The sequence below is a fragment of the Castor canadensis genome, chromosome 11 (genome assembly GCF_047511655.1).
Source record: "Castor canadensis chromosome 11, mCasCan1.hap1v2, whole genome shotgun sequence".
NCBI classification, from domain to species: Eukaryota; Metazoa; Chordata; class Mammalia; order Rodentia; family Castoridae; genus Castor; species Castor canadensis.
In genome coordinates this window covers 95,612,772-95,635,039 of record NC_133396.1, presented here as the reverse complement: position 1 = coordinate 95,635,039, position 22,268 = coordinate 95,612,772, and the positions used below count along the sequence as shown (strand labels likewise).

The 22,268-nt window shown below is 37.8% G+C and overlaps 1 protein-coding gene across 3 annotated transcripts in view; it reads left to right on the top strand.

Moving 5' to 3' along the window:
- Positions 1-22,268, top strand: part of LOC109701800 (flavin-containing monooxygenase 5-like) — a 363,647-nt gene that overhangs the window by 89,904 nt on the left and 251,475 nt on the right. The window contains exon 2 of one of the 3 annotated variants that reach the window (XM_074047597.1): positions 21,942-22,120. The exons of the other annotated variants lie outside the window; for them this stretch is intronic. The gene's annotated coding sequence lies outside the window, so the exon portion shown is untranslated. The remainder of the gene's footprint in view (positions 1-21,941; positions 22,121-22,268) is intronic. 3 annotated transcript variants of the gene reach the window in all.

The following is a 22,268-nucleotide window of genomic DNA, read 5'->3' as shown; positions in this document are numbered from 1 at the left end:
TGTGTCTCTGTAGTATAATTTGAAGTCAGGTATTATGACAACTCCTGAAGGTATTTTGCTCAGGATTGCTTTGGTTAATCAGCAGTAATTAAAAAAAAAAATAGAAGGAATACACTTTTAGATAACAATAAAGAGTATAATATAGTAAATTACATACCATACATGATTGTATGTGCTATACATTTATGCAACTGGCAGTATAGCAGATTTGATTACCCACGTTTGTGGTAATGCACAATGTAACTACACCACAAAGGCTATGTCGTCACTAGGCCACATAAATTTTCAATTCCCCCATAGTCTTATGGGACCTCTGTCATACGTGTGATCCACCATTGACCCAAATGTTATGAAGTACTTGACTATATTTGGCTTTCACTTCCTACTTTTTCCCTAGTAAAGATATGTTAAATTTGAGGCAGTTAGTAAAATAAAGCTAAGAATATTTATCCCCCAGAATTGTTGTAAAATACTTCTTAAAACATGTTTTGTGAACTGTAAAGTGTTGCATGAGTTGTGGTAACTCATGTAGCAGGGATGTCCCTCACTCTTCTGGCCAGGGGACTCCGAAGGCACACAATGGCCCTAGGATGGGTTGGGGCGGGGCAAAGGGTTGGTGGTGGGCTAAAGAACAAGGCCTCAAAGACTCGGTCGCCATGCCAGGAATCTGTCCATTGACCACTACCTGCTCGGGAAGTTGTCCTGGGCTCTAGTGCTGGGTGAGCTATATGCTGCCTCTGTCTTTTCCCTTTGATATTTCCCGAGACACAGTTCAACTCTGTGTTCAGTCCAGTGTCTGACCCTTGGACACTAAGTCTCCTTCCTTGTCTTTCTTTGTTTCTCTTTTTTTTCAAATTCCTCTGGTTTTAGGGCCTCAACACAAAAGCATTGCTCAAACTTCTATTGTCCATAGTGAGGAACCAGACTGTAGAAAGACAAGAATTTTTATTTTTTCCATGGAGGGTGAGTAGGGCCCAGATTTTGGAATCCCCATACAGGATGCACACCCACCCATTGGTGGTGGTCAGGAGCACCTTTCTTCTCTCATATGCCACCCTCTACAGCTTATGCACACATTCCTTTATAATAAATACAGAATTCCTTTTCCTCCCCCTAAAGGGATGCTTCATCTCATTAGGCATAGAGCAAACTTGTGAAGAATGTGTCAGACGGAACAGATGTGGAAGCCCCCCCCCACATTCAACTCACAAGATTGCTCAGTAAAATATTGAAAATTTTTAATTTAGATACATAGCTGAGCTTGAAAGAAATAGAAGAATACCTCAGGTGCCAGAAAAGGGGAGGAGGAGAAAGCTTGAGTGGGAGATGGCCACTGATGCCAGCATAGGGGAGGGGACTCAGATAAAGGCTTGGGGTGGTTTTATTCCCTACCTGGGAACAGGAACTGAGATCTCAGGCCTCTGCAAGACAGGGAGTTAAAAGGGAGCCCCCTGCATAGAACCAAAGGGCTGCCCTTTCCTTGAAGGAAGACTAGAAATAATCTGACAGTCTGGGGAGCCTGCCATCTGTTTGAGACCCTGCATAGAAATAATGTCACCTTAGAGAAATCCAAATTCTAAATATGAATCATGCTTGATATTCAGTTAAAATTCCACCTTACCTTTATTCTGCAGAATGCCAGTTTGATAAATGGAAGTGAAAGCTGCACTAACCAGTAAAAATCTCAGGGTCCTGGCAGAGGCTGCTGTGGAATCCCTCTAGGGATGAATCCATAATAATCCCTGTTTCTGATAAGCTTAATATAAAACACCACTAGGAAGCAAATTCCACAAGAGAATGATATTCAAGAAAGGAAATAACAAAAATTAATACTTTAAGAATCGGATAAAACCAAATAATCAAAAAAAACTATAAAATAAGTATTTGCAAAAGCATAATGACACTGTTTATGATATGTTAAGCCCTGTTATGAGGACTTTATGTGTATTGCCGTTCCCCTAAATCCAATGAGTTAGAGACTAATTCTATACACATTGTACAGAGGAGAAAACTAAGGCACGTATTGGTTAACTAAGGTCACAAGTTAGAAATTGTGGGGCCAGATTTGAACAGCTGATGTTTTGCAAAACTTGTCTCCTAACTACTATTATAGAAATTGAAGCATCCTCTTTCATCTGTTCTACCCTTCCTCATGGGGATTGAATGAAAGCTACCCTGCTTTTTTCAGCCTCTGTTGCAGCTAGGTATAGCCACATGGCTCAGTTCCCTCAAATGGGTTGAGAGCAGAAGTGATGGGTGACACTTCCAAGCTGGAAGCTGGGAATACTGGGGTTTCTCCTTTAGGATCTTGTTCTCTTTCATACAAACCGAACCCAGATGTGGTAGCACCCTAGCTTCAGTCATGCACACAAGGAGACTATTCTTCAATAACAATGTAGATCAGAACAACCCACTCACTATACCATTTGCCTCAGATTGTTACATGAAGAGAAATACTTTTCTATATCCTTTAAGCTTCTGAATTACTGTTTGGTCTGTGTTACAGCTTCAATCCCTTTTGAAAGCCAATTGTGTTGGCTGGGAATCAATCCTAGATCAATTGCTTGACAGGTGGCCATACTTTGTACCACACCATGAATGCATGCTATGAATACAGCTGGTCAAAGAAATAGGAGTCATAAGACAAGAATAAGTCAGAATGAAAAAGAAAAGGTGAACCTGAAAAAGAACCAAATTCAATTTTTAGAAATGAAAACTGTGGTGACAAATTGTTAAAAAGTTTTTTTTTAGGAGGAATTTGCCTGTCAGGCACTGGTAGAGTCAGCAAATGACAGGAGCAAAGGCAGGGAGAGTGAATCTTGGAGGGGCCTAGAGGAGAGACTTGGGGAGAATCATTGGAACGTGTGAGTTGTACAGAGTGAAGACCAGTCTTGCTATGATGGAGCATAATTTTTGGAAAACAGGCTTTTCTGGAAGCCAGTGTTGATTTGGCCCTGTTCCTACTGAAGGTAGGGTAATTTCTTTTGGTAGCCTGGGCAAAAGCTGTAGAGGCATCAGTTCTAAACAAAGACCTTTCTCATCTGCTCAGAGAAGCTTGGGTTGCCATTCTTACAGGCAGGGATGATAATAGGAAAGAAAAGGCCCACATGGCACAGAGAGCATATGCTTCAGTCTATTTTGAAAGTCCTTTTCTACTGCTGGTGTCTCTGTCAACTTTTATGGTCTACTTCAGGATATCCTTTGGAAATGAGAAGAATTTGTAATGACCTGTCCCTTCTAATTCTGGTCCCCTTGGATCTATTTATGCTCCTTCTTCATAATTGTGGTTTAAAGGACTTTGCAGAATCATTGTCTTAGGCTCTTCTGGCAGACAGAAAGCCATAGGTATACTGTCCTTAGGGACCAAAGAATCTGGTAACTATGCTGGCTTATTTAGGACAGGGCAATTTCCTGAAACTCTGGATTTTGAGTGCTAAAACCAGACCAGTCACAAGAAAATCAGGATGTTGGTTACCATCTGAGAGGACCTTGATGGTCCTGGTCCATAATGAGCCTTCTAATAGCCCAGGGTTATTGAGGAACTTAGTTGTGGATTGTAATCAGTGGAGCAAAAAGAATATTACCTTGCTGGTATGAGTTTTCTCTGGATATCATCATTTCTTCTTTTCCTGAATGTGGGGCTGAGGGTAAATAAGAGGCCTGACAGTGGGAGCATGCACATTTCACCGCGGTGACAGCGATTGTCAACACAGCTCTAACCCTTGCCCTCTCCACGCATTCCTCCAGACAAATCCTTACAGTTACATTTATTAAATGACCAGGTAGTCCAGAGATACCAAAGTTGGGGCTGATTGCCCATTTATCTCCAGCAGTATTTGAGATGAAATTCTAGCACAGTCAGGGATTCTAGGCTGCCCCTTGGTGAGGAATGGCTTATGACTCACCCTCTTCACCAAGTTTGGCTGAATGTTTGGTAAAGGACTCACTTGTTTCCTCTTTGGGAACTGATTCCAGTGCATTGTAGTAGATTTCTGCACAAGGATTTATGCTTTCATTTATTTGTCTGGGGGCAGATAAAATGTATCTGTGAGTGGTAAGAAGAATGACATGTGCACAGACAAGTTACCTTGTACTTGGCTTATAAGAGCCAACTGTTTAATTTTCCAAAAATCTTGAGACCCTGTCATTAAAAATTAAACTCAGAAATTATTAAAATTATACATTATACAAATATACAATTAAATTATATTAAAAACAAGAGTAATAAACATAATTTCCTGATTATTTTATAACTATGTTCTCAAAGTTATATATGTTTATTATATCTGTATATTAGTCAGCTATTCATCACTATAATGAAATATCTGACAAAAGCTAATTTTGAAGAAAAGAAAAGAGGTTTATTTATCTCTCAGTTCTGGAGGTTTGAAGTCCAAATGGCCTAGCACAGGATTGGTAAGGGCTACCCCTGTGCATTACCTTATGGTATGGATAGCAATGTGGGGTTTGGTGAATCATTAATCTCGTCAGGAGCAGAGAGAGCTGGGTGAGGCCTGTCTTGTTCTTCATATAATCATTTTCTTGCAAGAATTCAAGGGTCACAGGAGAACTACCTTCCAGGTGCGTGTCCCCCAATCCCAGACCCTGTGGCCTATGGACATTCCACTACCCCTACCTCCTTTTTGTTATTGTTTTGTTTTAAGCCAGGATCTCACTATATTTCCCAAAGCGGCCTTGAACTCACTATGTAGCCCACGCTGGCCTCAAACTCATGATCCTCCTGTTTCTGTCTCCCAAGTGCTGGGAGTACAGACATGCATCACCAATGCCTGCTTGTTTGTTGAAATGGAGGTCTTGCTAACTTTTTGCCTAGGATGGCCTTGAAGTGTGATTTTCCTGATCTCTACCTTCTGATTAGGTGGGATTACAGGAATGAGCCACTGAGCTTGGCCATAAGTCTCACCTCTTTAAGGTTCCACAACACCTTCCAATGCCACCACCCTAAGAACCAAGCCTTCAGTCCATGAAGGTTTGTAGGGACACAGTCAAACCATATTCAAACCATAGAAAAGTGTATGGCAGGTACACTCTGTAATGGAATGCTACTGTGCATATCTTCCCAACTCTGTGTCACACTAGTGAATTAAATCAGCCATCATGGGAATATTTACACCACAGATTTCAGCAAACACCAAAACTAAACCTCCTGCCTTCTGAAAGCCAGTTATTAAATATATACTAGCATGTACTGTGAAAAGTTATTGATTTATTTATTTTTGATGGTATCGGGGTTTGAACTCAGGGCTTTGTACTTGCAAAGCAGGCACTCTACCCCTTGAGCCACAACTCCAGTCTAAATTTTTCTCTGGTTATTTTGGAGATGGGGTCTTTTGAACTATTTCCCTGAGCTGGCCTTGAACTGCAATCCTCATAATCTCATCCCCTCAAGAAGCTAGGATTGCAGGCATGAGCTACCAGCACCGACATGAAAAGTTATTTATTGAGGGTCTACTATGTGCTAGGCATAGTTTAAAAACCTTCATAAGTTCATTATCATGCATTCAATCAATATTAATTCATGATCAACAATATTCCAGATACCAATATTATTATTAGGTAACATTTATTGAATACTTGTGTTTATGACATTCTGAGTATTTTACATGTGTTATCTGCTTAATCCTTGGGATAACCCTGTGAGGGAGATTCTATTATTACTCTAGGCTTACAAATAAGAAAACTGAGGGACTGAGATGTTAAATAATTTACCCAACTTCACATAACTAGGAGTTTGCAGATCCATCTTAGAACCCCAACAACTGGACTCCAGACCCTGTGCTCGTAACTACTAACTGTATTGTCTCTTGTTGGCACATGGGCACCACGCACATACAGCGAACAGGCAAAGCTCCTGCCCTCATGGGGCTTATATTGTGGTGGATGGAGCAGTGGAGATAGTCATTCACCAATAAATTTATGAACATGTTGATGTCAGATGATAAGTACCACGAAGCAAAAATATAGTATGGTAAGAATGATAGAATCTCCTGAAATAGATGAGTACATTACTTCATTTATCGTGTTTTAAATGTTACCTCATTTTTATAGAGGGGAAACTGAGGCTCAGAGAGGCTAAAACTACATCCAAGTATACACAGCTTATAGGTGGTATCACACCTGCAGCGTCCTGGCTCCCATGTCTTCGTGTTCTTTTTACCTCACATGCCCGTTTCATGAAACTCCTGGGTTTCTGGACCTTTTGTGCAAACTTGACTTTCCTGTGCAGTCTCAGCTCAGCTGGAATCTGCCCTGGGTCCATTCTCTTTTGTTTCTCTGTTCCTCACAGCCACGTGAGAGGATAAACAAGTGTCTAGCTCACAGTGATGCGGAAAGCCAGCAAGGCTGGTGACTAACGGGAAGCCTGTGTGAGTGAATGTAATGTCTTAAATGTGGAACCCGCCACATGGCCCTTCTTCACATTGGTCACCACGGGGGCTTTGTCTGTGAAAACAGACTTATTGTGACTAATATAGGTCACAGGTGGGAAAGGGCAGGAACTGACAGAGTTTAACTGGATTCCATTAGCACTCAAAACAAGTTCAGTGAATAGGCATAGCAGGAGCTTGTGGGAACTGCTGTTTAAAGCATCCGCACTGCCCCACTGGACATACTGTATTTAATGTCAACTTTGTTTGACCTTTAGTTTTGGTGGCATTTACTAATTCTGTGAAAGTAGCCATTTCTCACTTCTCCTGCAGCTTAATTGGAAATTAGACCATTAGTTAAGCCCAAACTAACCCATGCAGAGGAGAAAGTCTCTAAAACACTTCCCCCACAACCTGGGAACAAATGTAAGATGACCTCCACTATTTTGGTTCCTTTAAAACAAGAAGGAAGTGGCATTTTAATAATAGGTCAAAGCATAAGTTTGACATTTTGGGGCATCCAACAGCAGGCAGAGATGTCAAAGGAGGGCTGACACTTGGGTAGACAATATTCATTTAGTAGTTGTCACTTGGTGTATTAGTTTTCCTTTGCTGCTGTAATAGATTATTTAAAAAAATGGCAGATCACAATAACAGACATTCCTTGTCTACAGTTAGGTATAAGTCCATGTGGGCTCAGCTGATTCTCTGATCATGAGTTTAAAATGCCAAAGTCAAGATGTTGGCAGGCAGTGCTCTTATTTGTAGGCTCTGTAGGAGATCCTGATCATTCAGGTTGTTTGGGTTCCTTCCTGGCTGTCAGCTGTGTGTTTTTTCACTTCTAAATGCAGCCCACATTCCATGACTCATGGCCTCTTCATGTTCAAATCCAACAATGGGAGGTTGAGGGTCTTCCTCTCATTTCAAATCATTTTTGATCTTTATGCCACATTACTCTTGCTTCCAGCTGGAGAATATTCTTTGCTTTTGAGTGTTCATGTGATTAGATTGGGTCCACCTGAATAATCCAGGCCATGTTTCCTGCTCTATATTTTGTAATCTTAATTAAGTCCTCAAAATCCCTTTTCCTATGTAATGTAATCCATTCACAGGTTCTGGGGATTATGAAGTGGACATCTTTGGGGAGAGGTATTCTGTCCACCATACTTGGCATCTCCTTGACTCTTTTTTTTTATTTTATTATTTATATGTGCATACAAGGCTTGGGTCATTTCTCCCCTGCCCCCACCCCCTCCCTTACCACCCACTCTGCCCCCTCCATCTCCCCCCTACCCCCTCAATACCCAGCAGAAACTATTTTGCCCTTATTTCTAATTTTGTTGCAGAGAGAGTATAAGCAATAATAGGAAGGAACAAGGGTTTTTGCTGGTTGAGATAAGGATAGCTATACAGGGAGTTGACTCACATTAATTTCCTGTGCGTGTGCACTACCTTCTAGGTTAATTCTTTTTGATCTAACTTTTTCTCTAGTTCCTGGTCCCCTTTTCCTATTGGCCTCAGTTGCTTTTAAGGTATCTGCTTTAGTTTCTCTGCGTTAAGAGCAACAAATGCTAGCTAATTTTTTAGGTGTCTTACCTATCCTCACCCCTCCCTTGTGTGCTCTCGCTTTTATCATGTGCTCAAAGTCCAATCCCATTGTTGTGTTTGCCCTTGATCTAATGTCCACATATGAGGGAGAACATACGATTTTTGGTCTTTTGGGCCAGGCTAACCTCACTCAGAATGATGTTCTCCAATTCCATCCATTTACCAGCGAATGATAACATTTCGTTCTTCTTCATGGCTGCATAAAATTCCATTGTGTATAGATACCACATTTTCTTAATCCATTCGTCAGTGCTGGGGCATCTTGGCTGTTTCCATAACTTGGCTATTGTGAATAGTGCTGCAATAAACATGGGTGTGCAGGTGCTTCTGGAGTAACCTGTGTCACAGTCTTTTGGGTATATCCCCAAGAGTGGTATTGCTGGATCAAATGGTAGATCAATGTTTAGCTTTTTAAGTAGCCTCCAAATTTTTTTCCAGCGTGGTTGTACTAGTTTACATTCCCACCAACAGTGTAAGAGGGTTCCTTTTTCCCCGCATCCTCGCCAACACCTGTTGGTGGTGGTGTTGCTAATGATGGCTATTCTAACAGGGGTGAGGTGGAATCTTAGTGTGGTTTTAATTTGCATTTCCTTTATTGCTGGAGATGGTGAGCATTTTTTCATGTGTTTTTGGCCATTTGAATTTCTTCTTTTGAGAAAGTTCTGTTTAGTTCACTTGCCCATTTTTTTATTGGTTCATTAGTTTTGAGAGAATTTAGTTTTTTAAGTTCCCTATATATTCTGGTTATCAGTCCTTTGTCTGATGTATAGCTGTCAAATATTTTCTCCCACTCTGTGGGTGATCTCCTCAGTTTAGAGACCATTTCTTTTGATGAACACAGGCTTTTTAGTTTTATGAGGTCCCATTTATCTATGCTCTTAGTTGCTGTGCTGCTGGGGTTTCGTTGAGAAAATTCTTAGCTATACCTACTAACTCCAGAGTATTTCCTACTCTTTCCTGTATCAACTTTAGAGTTTGTGGTCTGATATTAAGATCCTTGATCCATTTTGAGTTAATATTGGTATAGGGTGATATACATGGATCTAGTTTCAGTTTTTTGCAGACTTCTAACCAGTTTTCCCAGCAGTTTTTGTTGAAGAGGCTGCTATTTCTCCATCATATATTTTTAGCTCCTTTGTCAAAGACAAGTTGGTTATAGTTTTGTGGCTTCATATCTGGGTCCTCTATTCTGTTCCACTGGTCTTCATGTCTGTTTTTGTGCCAGTACCATGTTGTTTTTATTGCTATTGCTTTGTAATATAGTTTGAAGTCAGGTATTGTGATACCTCCAGCATTGTTCTTTTGACTGAGTATTGCCTTGGCTATTCGTGGCCTCTTGTGTTTCCATATAAATTTCATAGTAGATTTTTCAATCTCTTTAATGAATGTCATTGGAATTTTGATGGGAATTGCATTAAACATGTAGATTACTTTGGGGAGTATCGACATTTTTACTATGTTGATTCTACCAATCCATGAGCATGGGAGATCTCTCCACTTTCTATAGTCTTCCTCAATCTCTTTCTTCAGAAGTTTATAGTTTTTCTTGTAGAGGTCATTCACATCTTTTGTTAGGTTTACACCTAGGTATTTGATTTTTTTTGAGGCTATTGTAAATGAAATTGTTTTCATACATTCTTTTTCCGTTTGTTCATTGTTAGTGTATAGAAATGCTAACGATTTTTCTATGTTGATTTTATATCCTGCTACCTTGCTATAGCTATTGATGATGTCTAGAAGCTTCTGAGTAGAGTTTTTTGGGTCTTTAAGGTATAGGATCATGTCGTCTGCAAATAGGGATTCTCCTTGACTCTTGTGGAACCCAGATATTGACTCACAGGATTCTGTAGGGAATATCCATGCTGCTGTCTTAAAAGTGGAAAGAACAATACAACTGGGAGGTATGAGACCCATTTTGGAGGGAAGAATAAACAGATAGTAGCTAGATCCACCAATTTTGTATAAAAATGAATTTTTCCAAGTAGGATTTTATACTTCCTAGTGTTATATCTTCTGTAAGAACATTCGTTCATTCATTCATTTTTTCACATCATTTGTTGAGCAATCAATATGTGCCTTACACTATTCTAAGTACTGAGAATATGGTATTACAGAATAGACAATAATCCCTGTTCTCATAAGGCCTACATTCCTGTATTAGGAAACACAAGATAAATATACCTTATATTAGAAAATGCAAAAAATATGAAGGACTATAAAGTAGGGGAGGAGGAAAAGGAGTGAACTGCAAAGGCAAGAATAGGTTACATCTTTAAATAAGGTCACGTAAGTCTCATTCAGGAGCCTCACAGAACATGTGAGTGGAGATTAGAGAAGTAAGGGAGGTAGGAGGAAATGGAGAAGGTAGTTATAACTATGGGAGTTGTCTGTATATGTATAAACAATTTCTGACTATTTTCTTAACAAGGAGATTGGATGAGTTCTCTCTCAATGGAAGTGGATTCAGATATGGACTAGAAAGAGCTGAGGAAGCTAGGTATGGGTAGTATATGCCTGTAATCTCTGCACTTGGGAGGTGGAAGCAGGACGATCTCAAGTGTGTCTTGGGGTACATTGAGAGTATGAAGCCAGCCTGGGCTGTATTGTGAGACACCTCCCAAAAAATAAAGAACTGAGGGGAGAGTTCTGAGGAATTCCATAGTTGGAGATCAAGTTGAAAAAAGGGCAACTGGAGAGGGAAGTTGAGAGTGAGTTGCAGGTGCAGGAGGAAAGTCCGGAGAGGACAAAGTTCTAAGATGGTGTTTCTAGGTAAAGGGTTTTCTGTCTGTGTCAAATGTTGCTGATGGGTCCTGTAACGAGTAAGGAGAGAATGGATAATTGACCATTGGATTCAATTATTTGAGGTCTAGTTTCTATGCCATGTGAGTAACATCTGAATTGAAGAATCTCAACAAAAGATGGAAGGAGAGACTTTGGAAATTGTAGTAAATATAGACCCTGCAGGAGTTTTGAAGAAGAGCAAAGAAGGGAGGAAATATCTGGAAGAATATGTGTGGTCAAAAGATTTTTTAAAAATTGGATAACATGCTCAGGTGCTGATGATAATGAGGAAGTAGAGGGAAAATATAGGTAAGCAAGAGAGAGAGAGGTCATTCTCTTGAGTGGATGAAGGGACATAGGATCTGGAGAAGAGGCTGAAGTTGGGTAGCAGGGCAGACTACTCATCCATCTAACAGCACTGGCATAATTATAGATAGACAGGCAGATGCAAAGGTGGAAGAGTGCGGACATGCTCCTCTGATGGCTTCAATTTTCTCAGGGAGATAGGCTGGAAAGTCATCGAGGAGTGTTAAAGAAAGGAACGAGATGAAAAGAGGGTTCCTCTCCTGATGTAGTCATTTGTGTTAGCCAGCTTTTCATGGCTGCAATGAAGTATCTAATAAAAACAATTTAAAAGAGGAAAGATTTATTTTGGCTCATGGTTCCAGTCCATGATTCATCTGACTCCATTGCTTTTAGGCTGATAGAAAAGAAAAAACATGGTGGAAAGGCATGATGGAGGAAAGATGCTTACCACATGGCAGCCAGGAAACAGGAGGACAGAGAAGACTGAGAATAAAAAGCAACCTTCAGGGATGGGAGTGTTGCTCAAATGATAGAGCACCTTCCTAGCAAGCACAAAGCCCTGAGTTCAAACCCCAGTACTGCCAAAAAGAAAAGAAAGAAAGAAAGAAAATAATCCAAAATAGCTCTAAAAGAAAGAAAGAAAGAAAGACAGAAAGAAAAAGAAAAGAAAAAAACACCCTTCAAAGCCACACCTGTGACCTATTTCCTCCAATTAGGTCCAATTTCCTAATAGCCCATTCAGCTGTGAATTCATTAATGAATGAATCCATTGATGAGGTCAGTGACCCTTGTGATCCAATCACCTTTCAAAGCCTCATTTCTGAACATTGCTGCACTGAGGAAGGACCAACTCTTCAATACATGAGTCTCTGGGGAACATTTTACATCCAAATCACAACACCATTGGAGCTGAGATCCAAAGGACTATAGGAAGAAATATGTGTTCCAGCAGCCACCTCACACTTCAGGATATTCTCTTCTCATTGCCAGACACTTAGGAAATCAAAAACTGATTTTTTAGGAAGGGAACTCATGATAAATAATCCTTGTAAGTATTACTTATTAATTGCCCATTTTATTAGGACTACTAATCTGCTACCAAAATCATTGTATGCAACAACCAAAGAAAATAGGTTTTATTGGGCATTATTATGCCCATTTTACAGGGCAGAAAGCCTGAGTTTCAGAGTGCTTCAAAAGTTCACCTAAATTTATGCAATTAATGTAACAGTTATGATCAGATTTGGCAGCAAGTCACAGGAACCAAATTATATTTCCTTGAATAAGGCAGATTTCTATTCCTCAGGTAAAATTCCAAAAGATGGCTGGGGGCTTTGCTTGCTGAGGTCTTGGGACTCAGGCTTCTTTTATTGCTTTACTTAGCAGGTGCTTTTCACTTTCTACATTATTGCACGGTCCAAAATGACTACTCCAACTATAGTCCATGTGTCCTCCAACCATTCTGCAAGATGTAGAAAGGAATGAAGAGAGGGAAAGGGTACATGAAAGCTGTCATTGGTGTTTGGGCATTTCCACTTGGTACCCTGTTTATATCTCATTGATCTAAAATTACATGACTACATTTGGTCACAAATGATGTAGAAAATGTAAATTTTATTTTGGATAGCATAATCACAGATAAATTTCCATTATAATGGACCAATAGGAGTTTCGATATGACAATTTTACCACCAGTGTTATTACACTTCTTTGCCTTTTTTCTTATTGCTGAATCACAATAATCATTTCTTAGAATTTGCTCCTCTATTCCTGTTCACTCACTACTGAGTCCCATTATCCAAGAGAAAGGTTCATTGCCTTTTGAGGGAGACAAAACTGAAGTAAAATGAGCAAGAACTTTGAAGGCAGATAATTTTGGTTTCAGATCTAGGCTTTAGAACCTACTGATTAAATAAATTTAAACAAGTTGTTTACATTCTTTGACCTTGTGTTGTCTACCGAATTATGAAATCAAAGCCAAATTACAAGGTTGTATGGAGAATGAAATGTGGTAATATGTATCAATGTACTTGACATATAGAAATTATCAGCACATCTGTTTCTCTTTTCCCTAATGGCCTAACTGATGGAGTGGCCCAGTGAATCCAGGGACCCTCAGTTTGCTGTTTGTTAGGGAGCATCCAATGTCCTTCCTCTGCCTCTGAACAGCATCCATACTTTGCTTTGGGTTACAATCTTCTCTTCCTAACTGTGTAGTAGCCATGGAGTTTTGGGGCAGTTGATAACCCGTCTTGCCCATTAGAAACTCTAGAAAATATCCCAACTGCTGAAAAGTCCCTTTGAGGCATGTGTGTGTATGTATGCCTGCGTGTGTGCATATGTGTGTGTGCGTGTATGAGATACTTTTATATGCCTCAGGTTCCTTTCAGGCATTCAAAACACCATTAATATAACTGATTAACTAGTTGATTTAACTGGTCTTAGAGAACCAACAGTCTTGGCATGAACATTTAGAAATGCTTTTTCTCTAGAGAGAAAAGCTGTGCCTGATACTGCTACAAAGGAGCCAACAGTATAGCCAGGCAACCATGGCTACACTTGTGTGGTCCAATTGATAGCTGAGAACCTGGCCAGCTAGACCTACTAGACCACAGATGAAGTGTTCTTGACTGGCATGAAGAATTGGAACAGAAAGCACATCTACCTCTTATCGTTGAAGCCAATTCCTGTCTGAAGGCTTAGTTCTTCTCATAACAGAAGTGATATCTCTCACTAGGGTTGTTCTAGCTGTCTTTGCTCTGCGTGAGGCTTTTCAGATCTTTGGATCCATTTTTTAAAGATTTTCAAACTTGCCAAGTCATGCTTGGTTCAGAGAATCTCACTTTAACCTGCCATTCTAAAACCTATGGTTCAGAAGTGGAAGGAAGGAAGAAGGAGGAAAAGAAGAGTGAAATTAAGGAGGGGAGGGAAGGAGAAAGGACAGAAAGAAGGAAACTTTTATTGTGCTCTGGCTTCTTGCTATAAGTCGGGTTTCTGGAAGTCTTCTGAGTAGAAGTTAAAAGCAGGGGTTTGAATCTCAGCCCAGGCATTTACCAGCACTATAACCTTGGACTAGTAGTCACTTAATACCTTCAAGTGTGCGATTAATTTGTGAAATAAATAAGGAAAGAAAGATCCACCTTCTGGAATTTTGGAGAATACATGAGATATGTGCATAAAGTGTTAAGCATAGTTTGACACTTAGTAAAGACTCATTAAATGCTGTCAATGATTATTATTAAATTCCCAAGGGCAGTGCTTGGCATAAAGAAACTGCTTCATGAATGTTGGCTTTATTATTATTATTTTAAGTCAGAGTTTACTTTTATTGCAGTTTTAGGTTCACAGTGGTGAAGATACAGAGTCTATATACCTCTTGCCCTATATATGCACAGCCTTCACCACTATCAACATTGGTCACCTAAGTGGTACATTTGTTAAAATCATGGACCTGCATTGATACAACATTTACCTAAAGTCCATAGTTTATGTTGGGGTTCACTCTTGGCATTGTGTACACTATGGGTTTGATGAAAGTATGACATGTGTCCATCATTATAATATCTTACAGAAGTTTTACTTTTTCTATCCATCCTTACCTTTTCCCTAACCCCTTGAAACCATTGATTCTTTTGCTGTCTCCACAGTTTTGCTTTCTCCAGAATGTCACATAGCTGGAATCATCCAGCATGCAGCCATTCCAGATTGGCTTCTTTCACTTAGCAATATGCATTTAAATTTCTTCTGTGTCTTTTTATAGCTTGATAGCTCATTTCTTTTTAGCACTGAATATTCCATTGTCTGAGGCAACATAATTTATCTATTAACCTAGTGAAGGTTTTCTCAGTCAGTTTCAAGTTTCAACAATCATAAATAAAGCTAATATAGACATCTGTTTGCTGGGGTTTGTGTGTGGACATACATTTTTAACTAATTTGTGTAAGTATCAGTGAGCATGACTGTTGAATCACATAGTAAAAGTCTGCTTAATTTTGCATCCCCATAGCAATGGATTAAATTTCCTCTTGCTGCATATCCTTATCGTCATTTAGTGTTGTCAGTGTTTATTTTGGTCCTTCTAATAGGACATTTCTCATTGTTTTAATCTTCAACCCTCCCTTACACGATGCTAAGCATCTTTCCTTGGGCTTATTTGCCATGGGTATCTCTTTGGTGAGATGTGTGTTCAGGTCTTTTGTTTCAATCAGATTGGTGATTTTCTCATTATTGAGCTTTAAGAGATTTTTTTGGTGTGTGTATCTTTTGGATAATAGCCTTTTATCAGATAAATCTCTAGTAAGTCTGTGGCTTGTCTTTTTATTCTCTTGACAATGTCTTTTGCAGAGAACAAGCTTTTAATTTTAATGAAGTCTGGCTTGTTAATTATTTCCTTCAAGGACCATGCCTCAGGTGGTATATTTAAAAAATTATTGTCATATCTAAGCTAATCTAGATTTTGCTCCCATGTTATTTTCTAAGGGTTTTATAGTTGTGCATTTTACATTCATGCCAATGATCCATTTTAAGCTAAATTTTTTAAAAAGCAGTTTTGTAAGTGATATAAGTTCTGTGTCAAGATGTTTTTTGTAATTTGCATGTGGATATCTAATTTTTCCTGCATCATTTATTGAAAAGATTATCTTTTTATTGCATTGCTTTTGATACTTTGTCAACTATCAGTTGACTATATTTATTTGTGACAATTTATGACTGTATATTCTGTTCCATTGACCTATTTGCCTACTCTTAGACCAATAATATTGTCTTTATTACTGGAGCTTGGTGGTTAGTTTTGATGCCTGGTAGTGTCAGTCCTCTGTTCATCTTCTTCAGTATTGGCTATTCTGAATCTTTTTGCATCTCTTTATACAGTTTAGAATGTTTGTTTATAGTCACAAAATAACTTGCTCTTATTTTGTTTAGGATTGTGTTGAATCTATAGATCAATTTGGGAAGAATTGACTTTTTGATACTGAGTCTTCCTCACCATAAACATAGAATTTACTTAGTTTCCATTTATTTAGCTCTTCTTTGATTTCTATCATCAGTTTTGTTTTTCTAATATTGATTTTGAACATATTTTGTTAGATTTATGCATAAATATTTAATTTTAGAGGGGGGCTAATATAAATGGTAGTGTGTTTTTAATTTCAACTTCCATTTGTTTATTGATGGCATATAGAGAAATGATTGATTTTTTTATATTAACTTTGTAACCTGCAACTTGGCTACAATCATTTATTAGTTCTGGAACTTTTGGGGATATATTTCTTTAGATTTTTCTACATAGACAATCATGCCATCTACAAATAAAGACAGTTTTATTTCTTCCTTCTCAGTATGTATTTATTAAGTTTTCTTGTCTTACTGTATTAGCTTGGATTTCCAGAACAATACTAAAGTGGAGTGTTTAGAGGAGGCATGTTGGCTTATTCCTGATCTTAGTAGGAAAGTTTCTAGTGTTTCACCATGCATGATGTTAGCCATAGGTTTTCTGTGGACATTCTTTATCAAGTTCCCCTCTATTCTTAGTTTTCTGAATGGTTTTTTCAAAATCATGAATGGGTATTGGACTTTTGCCAAATGCTGTTTCTGCAACTATTGATATGATCATGATTTTTTTCTCCTGTAGCCTACTGATGTGATTGATTACATTAAATGATTTTCAAATGTTGAAATAGCTTTGTATCCTTGAAATAATTCTGACTTGGTTTTGTTGTATAATTCTTTTTATACATTGCCTGATTCAATTTGCTAATATTTTGTTGATGATTTTTTTCATCTATTTTCATGAGAGATGTTAGTCCTTGGTTTTCTTGCACTGTCATTGTTAGGTTTTAAGATTAGGATAATGCTGGACTCATAGGATGAGCTAGAAAGTGTTCCCTCTGTTTCTGTATTCTAGCAGATAATTTAGAGAATTGGCAAAATTTGTTTCTTAAATATTTGCTTTGTTTGGTAGCATTCACCAATGAACCTATCTATGTTATCACTTCTAGAAGGGTATTCATCATTGGATCCGTTTCTGGTTTTGTGTGTGTGTGTTAGAGGAGTTTGAACCCAGGGTCTTATACTTGCTAGGCAGGTGCTCTTCCTTCTGAGCCACACCCACAGCCATTTTTACTTTGGTTATTTTTGAGATAGAGTCTTATACTGAGGATGGTCTGGACTTTAACCTTCTTGTTTATGCTTCTCACATAGCTGGGATGATAAGTGCACACCACCACACCCATTGGTTGAAATGGAGGCCTCATGAACTTTTTGCCTGTGCTTTTCTTGAACTTCAGTCCTCTTGATTGCCACCTCCCAAGTAGCTAGGATTATACTCATGAGCCACCACCCCTGCTTTGGCTCCATTTCCTAAATAGATGCATGCGTACTCAGGTTATTTCTTCTTATATGAGTTTTTGGAGATTATTTCTTTCAAAATATTGGTCTATTCCATGTAGGTTATTGAATTTGTGGACACAGAATTTTTCACAGCACTGTATTACTTTATTATTCTCTCAATATCCATTGGATCTTCAGTTATATATCCTCTTTCATTTCTGATATTAGTAAATTGTCTTTTCCTTAGTTAGCCTGGCTAGAGGTTTATCATTTTTAGTAATCTTTTCCAAGAACCAGCTTTTAATTTCACTGATCTTCTGTATTAATTTCTTATTTTCAACTTCATTAAAATTTAGCTCTAATTTTTGTTATTTGTTCTTCTTACTTTGGCTTTAATTTACTTTCCTCCTTCTAGTTTCCTTAAGTGAAAGATAATATTTTTGATTTCTGATTTTTCTAATATATGCTGTAAATTCCATGAATTTACTTCTAAGCACTATTTTTTGCTGCATCCAATTTGATAAGTTGTATTCATTTATTTCAAAATATTTTAAAATTTCTCTTTGACCCATGTGTTATTTAGAAGTATATTGTTTAACTTTAAGTATCTTGGAATTTTCCAACTATTTTTCTGTCATTGAGAGTTCTAGTTTAATTCAGCTGTGATCTGAGAGAAATATTGTACGGTTTGCATTCTTTCAAATTTGTTAGCATGTGTTCTATTACTCAGAGTATTATGTCTTGGCATATGTACCATGTAATCCTGAGAAGAATGTATATTCTGCTGCTATTAAATGAAGTAGTCTGTAGCAGTCAATTGTGTCTAGTTGATTAATTGTACTGTTGAGTTCAGCCACGTTCTTACTGATTTTCTGCTTGATATACCTTTTTATTTCTGATAGAGGGGTTAGAAACTACAATAGCAAATTCATCGATTTCTCCTTGTAGTTCTCTCAGTTTCTGCCTTGTGCATTTTGACAGTCTGTCATTAGGTACACATACATGAGAGTTTGTTATGTCTCTTGAGGAAATGATTTTTTTTATCATTATGTAATACATCTCTTTATTCCTGATAACTTGTCTTAATCTGAAGGCTGCTCTGTCTAAAAATAATATAATTATTCCAGCTCTCTTTTGCTTGCTGTTAGCATGGTATATTTGTCTCCATTGCTTTTTTTTGGAGACAGAGTCTTGATACATAGCCCAGGCTGGCCTGGAATTTGCTATATAGACCAATCTCACTTGGAACTTAGGGTCTTCCTGCCTCAGTACCCTGACTGCTGGGATTAGAAGCATGCGCCACTACAACCAGCTTCCATTTCTTTATTTTTAATTTATATGTGCCATTATATTTAAAGTGGTGTTCTTTTGTTGTAGTAAAAGTGATAGTAAAGTTTATTAGGAGAAGAATATACTTTCAATAGACGGAAAGCAGGTCATCTTGAGAGAGAATGAGAATGACTTAAATTAGAATTCTTAAAGATAACATATAATTGAATCTTGATTTTTTAAAAATCCATTCTGGCAATCTATCTTTTAATTGGTATATTTAGATCATCGATGTTTGAAGTGACATTATTATAGTTCGGTTAACATTTATCATACTTGTAAATGTTTTCTACTCTTTGCCCTTCTTCTTTGTTCCCATTTTTTGTTTTTCATTCTTTTTCTGCCATTTGTGATTTCAACTAAGCATTTTATATGACTGTTTTCCTTTCTTCCTAGCATAGCAATCATATTTCCTTTTAAAGTTTATTTTGCTGTCCTATAATTTGAAATATATGTTTACAACTAATCCAATTCCACTTTCAAATAACACTATACTGCTTCACAGATTAGGCAAGTGTGTTATAATAATATATTGCTAATTCTTTCCTCTCACCCTTTGTGTCATTGCTATCTTGCATTTCACTTATACGTAAACTATAATCATGAAATACATTGTTGCTATTATTATTTTTAAGAGAGAAGCTTGCAAGTTTATTTGATATGCATTTTATATGACATGGAACTTTCAGAAATGAAGAGCCACAGAAACAGAGATCATTATTGTTTTGAACAACCTGTTGTCTGTTACATAAATTGGAATAAGAAAAATGTTTTTATTTTATTCCCACTTATTCCTTTTCTAATAGTCTTCCTTTTTTAAATGTAGATCCAAGTTTCTGATCTATTTCATTTTCTTTCTGTCTGAAAACATCTTTTAGCATTTCTTACAAGGCAGGTGTACTGGCCACAAATTTCCTCAATCTTTGTTCTATCAATAAAGTTTTTATTTTTCTGTCATTTTGAAAAGATAATTCCTTAAGATAAAGAATTCTACATTAGTGGTATTTTTTTCTCTAGGCACTTCAAATATTTTACTCTATTCTTTTCTTGCTTTCATGGTTTCTAAAGAGGAGTCAGATGTAATTCCTATCAGTAGATGTTTTCCACCTCCCACACCCTCCAGCTTCTTTCAAGATTTTTCCTTTATGTTCAATTTTCCACAGATTTATTATGGTGGAATTTGGGATCTGTAGTTTGTTGTCTGACATTAATTTGGGGGAAATTATTTGCCATTATTTCTTCAAATATTGCATCTGTTTCTTTCTCTTTTGCTTCTCTTTCTGGCATTTCTGTAACACATAGGTTACACATGTTGTAGTTGATTCACAGTTCTTGAATATTCTGTTTCATTTTTTCAGTTTTTTTTCTCTTTGCTTTTCCGTTTTAAGAGTTTCTATTGCTGTGTTTGCAAGCTCAGAGATTCTTTCCTTGGTTGTGTCCAGTCTAATAATAAGCCCATCAAAAACATTCTTTATTTTTCTTAGAATTTCTTTTTTTACTCCTTCTAAGAGAGTTTCACCTTTATTCTTCCATTACCTATATATTCTCACATTCTTTCTACTTTTTTCCATTATAACTCTTAGCATATTTATCATAATTTTTCCAAAAAATTCCTGGTCTGAAAAGTCCAACATTTCTCCCATATCTGACTCTAGCTCTGATGCTTTTACAGTGTCTTCACACTAAGCATTTTTTCTTAAAGTATACTTGGTGATTTTCCCATGATAGCTGAATGTGAAGAACTGGAACAGGGTCAAAGAGACTGCAGTAAGTAAGCCCTTAGTAATGCAGTGGTAAGATGTGGGGAACCATTCTGTAGACTATAATTGGGTCTTAGTCTTTCAGTGAGCTTGTGCCCCTGGACTATGAAATTCACAAGTGATACTTAGTTTCCACCCTCCATATGTGGTACAGGATATCTGGAGTTAGGTATTTCAATTCCTCCAGGTCATATGGGCTATATTTAAAATCTATCAGATTGCGCTCTGGTAAAATAGCTTCTTTTGAGGGCAGGTCCCTTTAAGAAGAACATTTTCTCTGGCACATTTCAAAATGACTATTTTCCCCTTCTCCTTGATGTAAGCATGTGGTTATTTTACCTCTGATTTCTATAAGGTCAATATGGTAGAGATCTTAGAGGTAAAAATCACAACAGCCAGCGTTTCAGTATGAATGGATCCCATTCCACCTCTGCAGTTTTTATCTCTCACACTTGTGTACACTGATTTTCTAGAAATTCATCAGTTACAGTTCTGGTTTCCCTATCCCATCACTGGCTCCCAGGGAGGTTTCTACTTGTAGGTGTCTGTTCTAATTTTCTGAATTTGAAATCTATCTCTTCAATTTTGAGGGAGGTGGTTTGCCTCATGACTTTACTTCTCTGATAAATCCAAAAGTTGTCAATTTTTCAAGTTAACCCAGCTTTCACTTGTTTTTTAGGATGGATTGATGATTTCCAACAAAGTCCCTTCCATACCAGACAAGAAACTAAAAGTTCTCAGTATTTTTTAAAATATAATCCTCACTACAACCCTGTGAAATGAATGTTGTTAGCTCAGTTTCAAAAGTAAGGAAATAGATTAAGAAAGATAGGGACTTGTCCCAGGTCACATGGTACGGGAGTGGCAGAAGTGGGATCAACTTCACATCTTTAAGTTGGCCATTCTCCTCCCCCAGTGCCCCTGTCGCTGTTCACACAGAGTATCATTGGCTTTGCCTCATTTGACCACACTTATGCCAGTGTTTCCCCAAAGCTCTTTAAATTAAAGCATAGCTTTTTTGACCTGGTTTTAAAAATTAGTAAGTTGCCTAGGGAAATCCAGCGTTTGATCATTCAGTATTCTATTACCTAATTTCTTCTTAACCCATGACTTTAGCTTCTCCTTAGAGAAAAGAAAAAAAAAAGTAAAGCAAATTGTGTTCATTTTATTACTTACTATCAGCACCAGTAAAATGATTTAGGATGGTATAATTTAAAAGAACCAAAATATTGCTGTAGCACACATGATTCTCACTAGTTTAGACAGAGTGGAAAAATAGACTTAGAGCCGTAAGCTAGAGTTAGAGTTGAGTCCTGACTTTGTCCTTGTTTGCAAACAAAACTGAGCCTCAGTTTCTTCAGCTGTTGAATAATTACTCTCATGTTTGTGTCATTGTTTGATTAAAAATGCATCCACTAACAGTTATTGAACACCTTTACAGTCAGGAGAAGTTAAAGGAAGAATGTAAGAGAAGAATAGAGTTGCCTGTCTGCTGAGTATTTATGGAGAATGGAGATCTGTGTGCCTCTGGAGGCTGTGGTAACTGTCAGACATTTTATGGGAGTCACTTCTGACCTGCAAAACATCTCACATTCTCTGCATCAGCTTCTAAATTCGGAGGTAGGTCCTCAGTTTCCTAATGTCTTTGGCTACTGTTCAGCTGACCACAGCTGGTCTAGGAAGCTCTCTAATTCCATTTGGTTATACACTCTGTTCTCATTTACCACATTTCTATATAGCTTTCCTATCTGCAGGCTCATTCCAACCA